The sequence below is a fragment of the Garra rufa genome, chromosome 10 (genome assembly GCF_049309525.1).
Source record: "Garra rufa chromosome 10, GarRuf1.0, whole genome shotgun sequence".
Taxonomy (NCBI): Eukaryota; Metazoa; Chordata; class Actinopteri; order Cypriniformes; family Cyprinidae; genus Garra; species Garra rufa.
Window position 1 is genome coordinate 29,487,202 of NC_133370.1, and position 15,561 is coordinate 29,502,762.

General features: G+C 39.9%; 1 long non-coding RNA gene across 1 annotated transcript; it reads left to right on the top strand.

The window, feature by feature from the left end:
- The first annotated feature begins 844 nt into the window (after positions 1-844).
- Positions 845-2,654, top strand: LOC141343658 (uncharacterized). Its single transcript, XR_012356788.1, has 3 exons — positions 845-1,058; positions 1,159-1,288; positions 2,173-2,654. It is a non-coding gene; the product is annotated as an uncharacterized lncRNA (long non-coding RNA).
- The last annotated feature ends 12,907 nt before the right edge of the window (positions 2,655-15,561 follow it).

A 15,561-nucleotide genomic window follows, 5' to 3' on the forward strand; every position in this document is an offset into this window, starting at 1 on the left:
CAGGAGTTAGGCAAAAAAGTGCGAAAGTGTTAAATTTTTGGAGTTTATTTTTTAACTCTCACTACATTTTGTGTTACGGGATACTCCCTGGCTGTGTTGTATTTCGGAGTTCATTCATTGGTGTTCAGGAGCACGTTTTAACGTTACATCAGGAGCGCGCCATGACACGAGCCTGGTTGTGCCACACGAGGACTGATGAAGTTGTCTACTTCGTCTTGAGGTAGGTAAAAAACTAATTCCAAAATGTTCTTTATCTTCTGACAGACCGCTGATTACATAGCTGTTACGTTATATACTGTGTACTGACGCCAATAACCGCGGCGAACTTTGTGTTGAATGAATCTCCGATGCAAAACATGGCTGTTTTGAGCGGACTTTTTTTCCCGATGTGAACAAGCTAATATTAGCTAACGTCTTTCTGTTCACCTTATTTTTGTAAACGAGTGTTTTGCTGTCAAATTTAAGTAGTGACTCGCTCAAGAAACATTCTGTTAAGCTTCCATAAAGTAATGCCTACGAGACGAGGTAATATCTAGCAATGTCAGTAAACTGAAGTGTCTAACGTTACCCTGGCTTAAAACATCATAGTTTATCCATGAACGTGTAACGTTAAAGTTATGCCTGTAATGTTTTGAGTCATAACGGCTAACGTTACAAATGTTTTAGTAGTGACTCGTGTCTTAATGAGAGTTCGTGGCTTTCATATTAAACATTTTGCATTTTCAATCACACTAACATTAGAGGTTATTTTAAATTACATGTTTTCTCTTCTTTGTCAGGATGTTGACAAGTGCAGGATGGAGGGAAGTAGTAGTAAAACTGGACGAAATTTGTTTCTCAGATTTTCTCAATTCAGGTGAGTTATATGTTTAGTAATCAGTTAATAAAGAGTAAGTGACTGTAATTTTATGATTTGTTTTGTTAATAACATGTTGTTGATGTTATTGTGTAGTCCAACAGAAGTTTTTGATACCAGAAAACGACACTGAAAATCACAGATGACTAGGGCTCAGCTGATGTACTACACGTTTTCTTGCTTCTTGGATGTCAAAGGACTGGTAAGGGTTAAATAATATTTCAAAATTTTATTGGAAAATATATATATATATATATATTGTTACATTTGTCTGAACAATTATCGTTTTTTTTTTTTTTTAGATTTACAAGAGTTATCACGGATGCTTGAAATAGTGGTTGCTACAAGGATCCTGGAAAAATTGAACACTTGGAAAGTAATTAAGGCCATGAAGATCAATTTTGAAGAGGCAACATATCATCTGGTGAAAAGGTTTGTTTAGACAACACTATTATGTTCCAAATATTTAGCTTGAATTAATTCACTCATCCAGTCATCCAAGATGTTCATGTCTTTCTTTCATCAGTCATAAAGAAATAGTGTTTTATGAGGAAAGCATTGCAGGATTTTTCTCAACATAGTGGATTTCTGTGGTGCTTAACGGGTTGAATACATTTATATTACAGTTTTTAACCTCAAATGCTGGTCTTGTCTACCTCTGCGATGCACATGCATACTCTGTGCACTCTGGTTCAATACATTTAGAGTATATCGAAAAACTCTTCTCATTTTATCATTGATGTTCAACCTTTTTTTTCTTTCTTTTTTTGTTGCAAAGGGCATTTGATCATCTTTGCACGTTCACTTTGTAAACACTGGGTCGGTACTTCTACAGCGATGTAGGACAATTTGGAAGTTAGATATGGATGAAACTGAGATGGTAGTTTTTTGACGTACCCTAACTGTCTTGAACCAGAGTGCACAAAGTACGTATGCTCAATGCACAGCTAGACAAGATGAGCATTTGTGGTTAAGACGTGCACAAATATTAATTTATTAATGAAAGTAACACATTGTTTTGCTAGATAAGACCCTTCTTCCCCGGCTGGGATGGTTTAGAGCCATTTGAAGTTGCATTGAAACTGCAATTCTGAAATTCAAACTCGCAAGCACCATTTAAGTTATATGGAGAGAAATGCTGTGAAATGAATGTTTTTCTTAAAAAAACAATTTCTTTGTGACTGAAGAAAGAAAAGAAATACATGAACCTCTTGGATGACAAGCAGGTGAGTAAATTATCTGTATTTTTTGTTCTGGAAGTGGACTCTTCCTTTAATGCCTATTGTTTATAAAGGGATGTTTATCTTGTGTTTCAGTCATGCCAAAGTCTTGATGACCATCACCTGGCCACTAAAGAAAAACCCTCAGCCATATCTTCTTGCCTCAGGGACATCAAAAGCACAGGTTTCCACCTTTTACATTGTCTTGGACAGAGAAGTTTCGCCTTGTCAGTCATGTACATCCTTGGGTATTGTTGAAGAGCTGTTCAAGTAAAGTAAAGTATCATGATGCTCTGTCCAGCCTGTACATATATTTTTTTTTTTTTACAGACAAATGTATATAATATTGATATAGGTACAACTGAAGTCAAAGAACTGAGAGCAAGGCAGTTGAACAAGCAATAATTTTCTTATTTAAGCAAAATGTTAAGTTCTGTCCTCATGGAATGTATCCTGGTATCACTGTGGATTTTTTCTTGTTACTTCATCTGATTTATATCTACCTCATTTTATAATCATTCAGGCTTGATTTTATATAATGCAATGATGTGTTGTTGACTATGCTGTATACAATTTTACTAAACATTTCCTGTTGGCACTGCAGACATATTAAATGTAAATGTTTTGCTGTTAGATTTTACAGTATTTTATGACAGCAGTTAATTTCAAAGTGTTTACATGCATGGAATTTCTAAATCCAATCTATGTATTTCCTCAAATAAAAGCAGAAAGTTGAGAGTATGGCTTTCAGTGTAGTCATTTCCACATAAAACATATTGTGTTTTTAACACTGGTTAAAGAGTTTAAATTATAATTAACTAAATTTTAGAGTTAAAATTACTCTCCAAATTATTAATATTTTAACTCCAGAAAGTGTTAAAATTTAACTCTGAGAGAGTGTTAAAAATTCAACTCCAAGAGCGGAGTTATTTTAACTCTGCGCTGGAGTCTATTTGATGGTCACGCATGTACACTCAGATTGAGTTGATTTTAACTACCAGGGAGTTTATTCCAAAGACCAGAATTTGCTGTGTATATATATATATATATATATATATATATATATATATATATATATTCATTTTATTTCGTCTAATCAATAGATAACCTTTATAGTGTTTCGTTGACGAGTGAATCATTCACGTTCCATTTGTAAATCGTTAATGGTCACACACGGACATAAATACAATCATAAAGTCAAAACTTTATTGGCATAATTGTCGTTTACAATATTTGCAAAATATATGGCAAATATCATATATACAGAAAGTTATTTAGGTTAAGCGATTCACAATAAACAAAACAAAAAAATAGATAGCTCTAAATCACTAATTATTTATTATTATTATTATTATTAGGCTATTATTATTTTAATAACTGGTTAGGGCTATTTATTTTTAACGCCTGACTATTATGCCAGTAAAGTTTTGACTTTTTGATTGTATTTATGCCCGTGTGTGACGATAAATGAGCATGTTTTCATTTACAAATGAAACTACGTGAATGATTCATTCCTCAGTAAAACAGTATTTATATAGTCTAGTCTATTAGTTAGACGAAACAAAATAAAATATATGTTCAATTCAACCTTTAAACTACATTCCAGTAAACATCAGTCATATAGCATGTCAAGCATTTACAGTATCATTTACATGAACGTTAAGTAAAGATAGCCAAATTAAGGGGGGGAAACGAATATAAACGAAAATAAAATATACAATAATAATAGGCTACTAATAATATTAGTAATAGTAATAATAATGATAATGATAATAATATTAATACAAATACGGAAAAAAGACTATTAGTGAATAGAAGGAATGTAGGCCTGTTTTACTGTGTGACGATAAATTATTTCCAAATGAAACTACGTGAATGATTCACTCTTCAATTATTTGTCTATTAATTAGACTAAATAAAATACAATATATGTTAAATTTAACGTTTAAACTGCATTGCAGTAAAAACCCCAGTCATAGAACCTTTACAGTATCATTTACATTCAAAATGTTATGTAACGAGATCAAAATGAATGAAAAAATAACGAATATAAACGAATAATACAAATATTACGGAAAAAAAGAAGGTCAGTTAATGGACAAGATTGTGGGATGCATGACATTTTTCTTGCAGGGCTATTTAATTTGAAGTACATGTATTTATTCATGATACCCTTGTGAAAGTTGTCTACATTGCGCACAGACAGCATTGGCATATACAGCATCGCCTATGTAAATATTTAATATTGTATTAATTTCTATAACAATTAATATAATTTTCTATATAATAAATAACTCAAAATAAAATATCTCTGATAATCCTGGGTTACTATGGTCACGCAGGTTTGTTTATGCATTAAACTCGTGGCCACGAGAAATGCATGTTGAGAAAAATATATTTCACGAAAATAATATAGGCCTATATTACAAAACAAAGAAAACAAATGGAATCAGGGATAAGCTTTACAGTTCACGTAAAAGCCAAATATTAAGCGGCACCCTTCATGTTTTCTTTATTCAGCAAATACTTTACAGTTTTGAATTATGTTCAGCTTCGGTTTTTATGACCATAAATGACAGAGTTTTTTTTTAGAAAAACGTCCGAACACCGGTCTCAAAAGTAGAAGCGAAAGTCTTGTTTCCACCAGCGCGGCATTTTTTTCTTCACCGTAATTGATGGATGTCTAAAACATAAAAATAAGGAGAAGCCTAAATACATACATTTCTTAAAATAATAACATCTGAACTTTGTACACAACAACACGGCAACGACTTTACAACAGGACACATTATTTTATTTTAAAGTACCGTGTACACCAATGGATTTCAGATGTCGGGATATTTCTTGAGTAGAACTTCCAGCAGACCACATCACCCTGATGTCTTGGAATGCAGCTTGCTGATTTTGGTCATTGTGAGATGTCTTTACACGTGGATGGACTGTATTTATCCGTACAGTGTGTCAGGCAGTGATGCGTGGGTTGATCCGAAATGAGCGGGTGCCCGCGGTTACGAGTCATCCAAAAATATTTTTAATGATATTCGGGTCGCGGTCGGTCGGGTCGTTTGTAATAAAGATGCCAATTAAATCTTTGTAATTTATATAGTACTAGACACACTTTTCTATGAAATACATAGACCTAAACTTTATTGGCTGAATAATATTTTTCTTTTGAATGTTGAGCGTTTTTAGCTAACTGTTGAATAAATGCTGATGCGGGACAAAATGCCCGATTTCCCAACACGTTGAACTGATCAATGCCATTGTACCATTTTAATAGGCTACTTTTAAACGCATATAATGTCAGCTTTATGTATTTTCTGAGTGGGGGTGGGATTTTTATTGGGAAAGTCGGAGAGAAGCACACTTCGATTAGACTGGATAAACACATGTAGCATCTTAATTGTTAAGAAAATGGTATTCTTAATAAATGTCTCGAATTTATATATAAAAACTTCATTTTGAAGTGCATTCTTATGTTTGTATAAGAAAAGTCGTTAACCTAGCCGATTAAGTTGATTTAATATTCTTGATAATTTTTAGAAGAATAAAAGTTAAGAAAAAAGGAATTAGCTTATAGTCTCTAATATTTAGGACTATAGGCTAATCTTTTTCTTAAAATAACTCTTGATCATATTTAACATCGGAGAGCCACTGACATAATTTAGAGCCTACTTCGAAAATGAAACTAAATCTGTATAAAGGAAAGACAAACTAAATCACAACATGAACAATCTGTATTTTTCTTGTAGGCATAATCAAGGACATTTCTTTTGACAAAATTACCTAATTAATGCCGAACTATGTTTGACAATGAACGCATGCACAGCGTAATCCCTCTAATATTAAACATGCGGGTCAGGAGGCGGGTCGGGTACAATATTTTATTTTTTTTATTCGGCGGTCCAAGTTGCGGGCGGGTTAGTTGAAAATGTCGGTCTGGTTCGGGTTGTTTATCCACTGACCCGCGCATCACTGGTGTCAGGGCCGTGGACACTAATGTTTTGTGAAAAGAGTGGAGCGTGTAAGGAAAAGCTTTCCCCTTCTCCCTGGCAAGCATTTGAATACTGAATTCGAAATGAAACTGAATGCTAGACAGTCGGAATCCGCCCCCCGCACCCCCAAAAGAGTCTCCAATGTTGATTACAAGGCAACAGATGTCACACCCCCGGACTTTCTTGTTTGGTTTTTCCCATTTTCCCCGCTGTTCTGAGTGTTTTGGTTTCTCCGTCATTGTCTGCACCTGTCTGTGTAATTAGTCTGTGTGTGTATATAAGGTGTGTGTTTCCCCTGTACTCTTGTCGGTCTTTAATGTTATATGGATGTCTTACCCTGCTGTTCCTGTGTCTGCTTGTGTTCCGTTGGATTTATTAAATATTCGTCTTTTACTACGTCGTTGTTCGTGTGTTCCTGCCTACATCGTGACAGAAAGACCGACCAAAACAGTTATTTTGCGTGTTCACCTCCGTTTTGTTTCCCGTTTGTTTTTTCCAGTCCTTTTTGTTTCCGTTGTGTTTCCCCATAGATTCCTTCTTACGTCCAGAGTTCATCCTGCTACGGCTGAAGCAGGGGGAATTACCGCTCGGGGGATACACGTTAATGTTCCAGCTCGTAGCTCAAACCACCAGCTACTCGGACGACGCGCTCTGTGCATTCTATGACGCAAGTCTCAATGCGTCATGCAGAGCGTCGTCGTCCGAGAACGGCCCTCGAGCGGACTTCGCCGCGTTTATGGAGTGGACACTGGCGAGAAACAAACCCTCGTTTCCCACCCGTTCCCAGGAGAATCTCGCCAGTGCCACTCCAGACCCAGAGCCCAGCCAGCCACCCCGACCCGCGGATTGTGAGCCCATCAGAGACGGGAAGCCCGAGCCCGGAGCGACAGCAGTATGGAGTGCCGACGGGGCCAAAACTGCTGATCAGGTGCGTGAGCCGACTATTACATCTGCGACGGTGGAGTGCTTCGTGGAGCAAGAGAGGGCGGTAGAGAGCCCCGCCCACTGCACTATCACTGAGGGTGAGCTGAAACAAGATTATGGGGATGTTATGGACTGTGTCATGGAAATACCTATCTGCCTGGATTTCCCACCCACCCTCCCTCATCTGCCTAGTCCTGAATCTCCGCTGGTTCCGCCCAGCCTTCATGAATCCCCGCTGTCTTCTGTCAGTCCCCTTGCTCACCCTCAGCCCACCATCTGTGCGGTGGGTTCGCCGCGGGTCTGCCAGTCTCCATCGGTGTCATGGCTGGAGGATCCCTCACCATCGCCTCCAGCCTCAGAGTCCTGGACTCCGCCTCGGCCCTCCGACCCTGCGGCTCCACCCCGGCTCTCTGCTCCCTCGTCTCCGCCGTCGCCCGTCGATCCACCAGCTCCACCGGGCACCATCGTCCCTCCGGCTCCGCCCTGGTCAGTCGTCACCCCACCTTCGCCTCTGGACTCTACTCCTCCGGTTGTGCCTCGTCGCGCCGTCCCACCGGCTCTGTGGACCTCCTCCCTCCCGCGGGCACAGCCTCGGTCCTCTGTCGCTCCGGCTCCGCCGCGGATCTCCGGATCTCCATCTCCGCCTTGGTCGCCAGAGCCTTGGGTTCCGCCTTGGCCCTCCGGATCCGCGGTGTCACCCAAGATCATCGGCTTTCCGTCTCCGCCTCGGGCTCTCCCACCACCTGCTCCGCCTCCGTCGGTCGGCCCCTTGGAGTCGTCAGCCCTTCCTCCACCATGGCTCCTCCCTCCATCGGCTCCACCGTGGGAATACATCTTGGCTGCGTTCTGGGTCCCACTTGGCTCCTCCTGCTCAAGCCCATTCCTGTCACATCCTTGGCTCCTCCCTCCGTCACCACCCTGGACTCCATCTTGTGCCCTCCTCCCGGGAGTCCGTCCTCCACCTAAGCCCCCTCCAAAGACTTTGTTCTGTTTCCTTGTCTGTTTGTCGGCACGAGGACGTGCCTTCCGGGAGGGGGAGGTAATGTCACACCCCCGGACTTTCTTGTTTGGTTTTTCCCATTTTCCCCGCTGTTCTGAGTGTTTTGGTTTCTCCGTCATTGTCTGCACCTGTCTGTGTAACTAGTCTTAGTCTGCTTGTATTCCGTTGGATTTATTAAATATTCGTCTTTTACTACGTCGTTGTTCGTGTGTTCCTGCCTACATCGTGACAACAGACAGCATTCAACACCCCACCCCACCCCCACTCTGCCATTCATAAACATTTCGCTCTTTATACTACATGCCGCTTAACGCTGATGGCCTCATTAGCTGCTACTTTTCAGAAAACTGAAAAAAAAAACACTTCCCTTTGGTTTCCCAGACCAGACTTAAGCCTAGTTCAAGGCTAAAATGATGTAAATCGGAGCTGTTTAAAGAGGAATAAAAAAAAAATAATAAATAAAAAAAACTGATCGTTGGTCGGAGATTCAACCCGCAGTTCGTGACTGGAAGCTGATAAGAGGCAGACTTAACGAACTTCTCCGAAATAGAAAAACTACTTTTCCACTTAAAAAAAAAGAAAAAAGGGGGAAAAAATTGCATAACTCACTGAAGCACTTTTGATACTTAATAATTGATTCGTTGTCAGTCATATAATAAAAGCTTTATTGTTTTGAAAAGTGAGCCTTCTGTTTATTTGTCTAAATTATTTTATATATTAGGATATAATACTAGGCTATAGTATTTTCATACCGCATCCACCCGTTCCCGCTATATTAACTAGGGGTGAGCAGGGCACAACCTAACGCGGGGTTAATTGTAACACGCGTGGTTTAAATATTTCCACACATGCTAGCATAACCAAATTTACAGTGTTTACTAGTTGCCGTAGCAACACTATGCAGAGAAAAAAAGAGCGCCAGAATTCAAACTTTTGTAGATATCGCTGAATATTTATTTTACCATAGTAAAAGTAGATTTCTGGCTGAAGTAAACTTTTCATTTCAGTTTTTAATATTCATTTAAAATTAGACAAATCTGCTATTATTTTAATCTCCAATTTGTTATTTATCAGTTTAGATGGTTTATTAATGCTTCGCAAACCAGCAGAAGACAGTAACCTGTTTTGAAACTCCAGTGGCGCAGATGGGGAACGTTGTAGCACTGTGTTACAATATTCCCCGCTGTTATTAAACTATGCTATTCTGTGACATTAGCGGTGCAGTTTACACGATTTACTTCTAAGGATTTTGATAAGATACCTCAAGAAACAGGTGAATAAAGGCTGACAATCAATGTTTAATGTTCAGAAGTTATTATTTCAAGTAATGTAAAGCATTTTGGCTGGTTTATGTGTGTCGTGTTCTATGAGAGCTGTGTGTGGAGGAGTGGAGTGTTCTTCTGAATGTCAAAATGTGTTTCATCTATCTGTCCACATTGTTTTGAACTAGTGTATAGCTGTGTGTTGCGATCAAAGCCGTTCAAAGCATTGTTGCGATGTGTTCATTTTCAAACTCCAAAATTCGATTATTTTTATTTTTTTAAAAAACGTCATTACTTCATTTGAAAAAGGTAACACATGTATTTTACTGATAAAATTTTAGTTTGCTGTGTTTTTTTTTTCATTCGATCAGTTAACATTTTAAGCTGTCATATGGTCGTGTTACAATGTGCCCCTCAGATGTTACAATGTACCCCACCTACGGGGCATGTTGTCACGTTTCACTTCCTTTCTTTTGAGGCAAATAACGAAAAACGTATACACTGTAAAAATGAAACAAAGCGATATATTTGTACTAGACAAGTGTGAAAATAACGTGGATAAAAAATTGTACTCTGAACCCCACGTGGATTTACATAAACCGCGAAATTCAAAAAGTGTTAGGTTGTGCCCCGCTCTCCTCTATATTATTCACCTGCTGCCCGCTTAAAATAAATTTCTAAGCACCAAAATCGCAAAAACAAATCAAAATAATACAAAATAATAATAATAATAATAATAATAATAATAAAATAAAAAATATAATTATAACTCTATAAAAACTGTAGTTTATATTTATCCTCTCCATTTCTATTTCTCTCTACTCAAATTAATTGTCAGTGGAGCTAAAATTGTGTATCTTAGAAAAAGAAAAAGATGAACTACCTCTTAAACATGCATATCTTAATTTGATGTGCCTTTAAAACGCTGAAATATATAATGTATTTTATTCTGAAGGTGAAAGTTGTCGAGTTATTTAACTGCCCGCGGCGCCATCAGGATCACTTGATTTTTTTTCCCCCTTAATAAAGTGGATACAGCTTACAATACTCGTACAAGAGTAAGGCATTGCTCAAAACTATGCTATTTTACATATTTCTGTTATTTGTGTACAATCACAATAAAAAAAAAAATGTGTAGGCTATTTGTAAAAAAAAATGGAAAACAAGATGCTGGTTTAAGGGCGCATCACAAAAATTGCCTACAATTCTGCATATAGGCTTAATACTTATTAATTTTTATTTTATTTCGTTTTGTTAAATTATTATTCATTCAGAAAAAAACATATATTTCGCATATGGGCCAATTTTATTTATTATTATATATAGGTTTATTGGGTTTTTCTCTGTGCATAAGCTCTGCGCGTGATGCGCGTGACATTCTGATGTTTATGCTGCTTCTTGCTTGTGTATAATTAATCCCTGAAAACGAATTTAGCTGTTTTTTAATATGTCATAGCCACATATCATTAAAATGTAATTGTAATTTAACATAATCTTCTCGGTCGATAAATAATTTAATGACGTCAGTTGTCGGTTGGGAAAAATAAAATAACCGAAATTAACATTTCTATTTCCGATGCAGTCTAATAAATGTTCGTCAGGAAAACAAAGAAAGAAAAGAAAATAACAATACAACTGCACCTGCTTATGACTATCTTTTTGCTATTGGTTTGAACCATAATTTCAGGAAAGAGGAATCATTGAACTATTGTACTGGTATTTGTGACCAACGCCCCCTAGAGCTGGCCATGGTGTTTGGCTACAGAATGTTGTTCCTTGCGCCACCTGGTGGATATTATGAAGTGCAACAACGTTGTAAAAAAATCTAAAAAAGCCGCTGCAGTAGGACGCGTGGCCACGCGTGCCGAATTGCAGGCTGCCGCGTGAAAATAGACGCATTTTTAATGGCCAGATCTGTATGGGCATGACTGAACTAAAAGGACTAAACCAACAGGGGGAGAACAAGGACTAAACCAAATTAACTAGAAACATAGGGGGAAAAACACTAGAAAACATGAACAGAACAGGACAAAACACTGACATATCCTGACATTACCCCCCCCCCCCTCCCCTGAAGGCGCGTCTCGCGCCTAATAACATCCAAAGGGGAGGGAGGGTGGGCGCCCTGGAGACCACTAGGAGGATACAGGGGACACGGGATACAAAGGTGGTCTCCAGGGCGGATCAGAGATTTCAGGTGGCCATGGCGGGTCAGGGAGCTCAGGAAACCATGGCCGGGTTAACAGTCCAGGTGGCCATGGCGGACCTGGCGGCTCAGGAAGCCATGGCCGGGACAATAGTTCAGGAGGCCATGGCGGATCTGGAGGCTCAGGAAACCATGGCCGGGTAAACAGTCTAGGCGGCCATAGTGGATCTGGCGGCTCAGGCAGCCATGGCCGGGACAATAGTTCAGGAGGCCATGGCGGATCTGGAGGCTCAGGAAGCCATGGCCGAGTAAACAGTCCAGGTGGCCATGGCCGGGTAAACAGTCCAGGTGACCATGGCCGAGTATACAGTCCAGGTGGCCATGGCCAAGTATACAGTCCCGGTGGCCATGGCCGAGTATACAGTCCAGGTGGCCATGGCCGAGTATACAGTCCAGGTGGCCATGGCCGAGTATACAGTCCAGGTGGCCATGGCTGATCAGGGGAGTAGCCCCCCCCCCCCCCCAAATTTTCTTGGGGGAACCTAGGGTATAGTCCACCCAGGAGAGCACGGAAGGGCACGTAGGATAGAGCTCCGGCTCTGGAGGGCGCGCAGGAGAGAGCTCCGGCTCTGGAGGGCGCGCAGGAGAGAGCTCCGGCTCTGGAGGGCACGCAGGCTCTTGAGGAGCGGGCTCTGGACGGCGCTCTTGAGGAGCGGGTTCTGGACGGCGCTCTTGAGGAGCGGGCTCTGGACGGCGCAGTCACTGGAGGGTGCTCGGGCGGCGCAGTCACTGGAGGGCTGGGCGGAACCAGCGGAGACTCTGGAAGGCTGGGCGGAACCAGCGGAGACTTTGACTTGGCGGTCACCATCTTGGGTGCAGACTCAGGCTTGGTGGCCATCTTGGCCGGGGACTCAGGAACGACGGTCATCTTGACCGGGAACTCAGGTTTGGCGGCCATCTTGGCCGAGGGTTCAGGAACGGCGGCCATCTTGGCCGGGAACTCTGGAACGGTGGCCATCTTGTCCGGGACCTCAGGAACGGCGGCCATCTTGACCGGGAACTCAGGTTTGGTGGCCATCTTGGCCGAGGGTTCAGGAACGGCGGCCATCTTGGCCGGGAACTCTGGAACGGCGGCCATCTTGGCCAGGGATTCAGGCTTGGTGGCCATCTTGGCCGAGGACTCAGGAACGGCGGCCATCTTGCGTGCAGACTCCTGCGTGGCAGCCATTTTGCGTGCAGACTCCTGCGTGGCAGCCATCTTGCGTGCAGATTCCGGCATGGCAGCCATCTTGTGAGCTGGCGTGGCAGCCATCTTGTGAGCTGACGTGATAACCATCTGGTGAGCTGGCGGGTGCGCTGGGGCAGCCACTTGGATATTTGCTGCCCGTACTGACGTTAATGGTGGGTCTAGCACGCTAGCTATCAAGATTGGCCATGACGTTGGAGGGCTGGCCGCGAGCTCCGGGCTGACGAGGAGGGATGAGCTATGGAGATCTGGAGGGAGTGAGGGAAGACCGGAAACAGCGGGCTCGTTGGAACAACATGTAGAGGAAGCTGGCTGGTGGTGAGCTGGAGTGGCCACGTGTTCTCTAATGGGGGGAAGATTAGAATCTTCCACATCGACATAAAAATTGGAATGACTAAGGGCCAGGACATGGTTAATAAATTCTGCAACAGGTTTGCAGCGATCCACAGGAGTTACCGAACAGAACAACTGATCATCATTTAGCCCCATTAGAAAACACGTGTTAACCATAGCATCGCTCCAACTCACCAGATGACAGGCGCTCAAAAATTCCTCAACATATTGCTCCAACGGCCTCTCCGCCTGCCGAATCCCCATAATCCGCTCTTCCTGGAACATCTTACAGTATATTGGTCCGTCAATCTGTCACGATCAGGCTGGGTTGTGGAGTGGAGATGGAATGAGGAGAACCGGAGTAAATGAAAACGTAAACAGTTTATTAAATGAAACACTGAATTTAATACAAACAAACAAAAACCGGGAGCATAAGACGAGCACATGAAACCAAGCAAACAGAAGTAACCGTATCATTGATGGACAAATGGGGAGTGCACACACAGACTCTTAAATATACTGAAAAGGGGGCGTGGTCACAAACAAGATAACAAGATAACGAGGGGGAAATACAAATATGGGCATGACTGAACTAAAAGGACTAAACCAACAGGGGGAGAACAAGGACTAAACCAAATGAACTAGAAACATAGGGGGAAAAACACTAGGAAAACATGAACAGAACAGGACAAAACACTGACATATCCTGACACTAGGTGGTTAGAGGGAAGGGTTTAAAAAGTATAATATGTGTGATATCAGTAAGAAAGGAGGTGACTTTTCCGTAAAAAAAGAGATTATCATTATTATTATTTTATTATTATTATTGTTATTATTATTATTATTGTTGTTGTTGTTCTTGTTGTTGTTGTTGTTGTTGTCCTTTGAAATAATATGCAGCAAAGAATCATGCACAATAAGACCAGTAACATGCATTAAATAAATGGGCTCCTGATATATATAAATAAAGTGAATGGAGTCCATTTTGAATTCAACTTCAGCAGGTATAACACTTTATAATAACTTAATGCTATGTATCATTAATTAACCATTAGTAAGTCAATTCATCATTTATAATGCATTGTCCCTACCAGGGGCGTAGATTTAGGGTGGACGGTGGGGATGTGTCCCCACCAATATCCTCCGACCATTGAAATGTCCCCACCAATAATTTAATCCACTTTAAAAAAAAAAAAAATCGCGCTGTCAACATTAACCTAGACACGCAGAAAGGGATAAATCACGTTCTCTCCTTGAGTCCTCCCGTCCCCAAAACACATATGAACATTTTGATTGGCTGTGCCTTTCCTTGCTATCATGTGAGAGGCTCTGGCTGCGTTCAGATACAAGCAGCGCCAAAAATGCAATTTTTTTTTCCCCCGTGCAAGTAGGTGTGTTGTGTGACATGTGAGGATGGCGGCAGCAAAAAAAAAAAAAAAGCTGGACATAGGGAGTTTTTTTTTTTTCAAAGAAAAGTGTAAGTCACTTCAAGTTTGCTAGTCAATCCATCAAAATCCATCAAAGTAACGACAACAGTTAACGTTAATGCTAGTGCTTTTTTTTTTTTTTAGGGGGTGTTGTCATAGGTCCCCACCAATGTCCAGAGCAAATCTACGCCCTTGGTCTCTACAGTAATAGACATTAGTAAGCAGTTTATAAATACATCTGTAAACGTTTGGTTCTTGTTTTATGAGCATATCTACAATGTGTTTAATAATTGTATTTTTATACTTTATTAATGATCAATTTATCATTTATTAAGTACTATATTATTTATAAAACAGTTATTTAGTTGTTGTCAGTGGTTCATTAGAAAATTAATGTAATTAAAATCTTTAAAAGTACATTTAAACATCTAACTATTTAGCACATATAGTAATAGTTACTCAGTGTGTCAATAAATGCTTTATTAACACATATTCTTACTGTAATTCATTGCAAGTTCAGGTAGTTATAAAACAGTTAATTTCAAAATTAAGTGATACATTATTTACAAACCAGTTATTTAGTAGTTTGTCAGTTGTTTATAAGATCATTTAGAAAGTGTAAGTAAATGATTAATGAACTATTTAAATGTACATTTATACATATTATATAGAAATATACTAATAGTGTGTTAATAAATGCTTTATTAACTCATATTCCTACTGTAATTCATGATTAATTCAGGTAGATATAAAACATTTAGTAGTTGTCAGTTAACTGTTTTTGTGAGCTCATACAAGTGCAGCCTATTTATATAAAGCTTTTACAAAAGTTTACAAAAGTTAAAGGCTCAATTATCTTATAAAGAAAAGAAGGAAACAAACAACACAGAGTAATACAGAACACTCACACACACTCTTACTCTCACACAAAATCTTAATGTAACATGATCTTTACTTAATTTTCTGATGATTTTTGACGTAAAACAAAAATCAATAATTTTGACCCATTACAATGTATTTTTGGCTATTGCTACAAATATACCCCAGCGACTTAAGACTGGTTTTGTGGTCCAGGGTCACACACACATACACATATATATATATATATATATATATATATATATATATATATATATATATATATATATATAT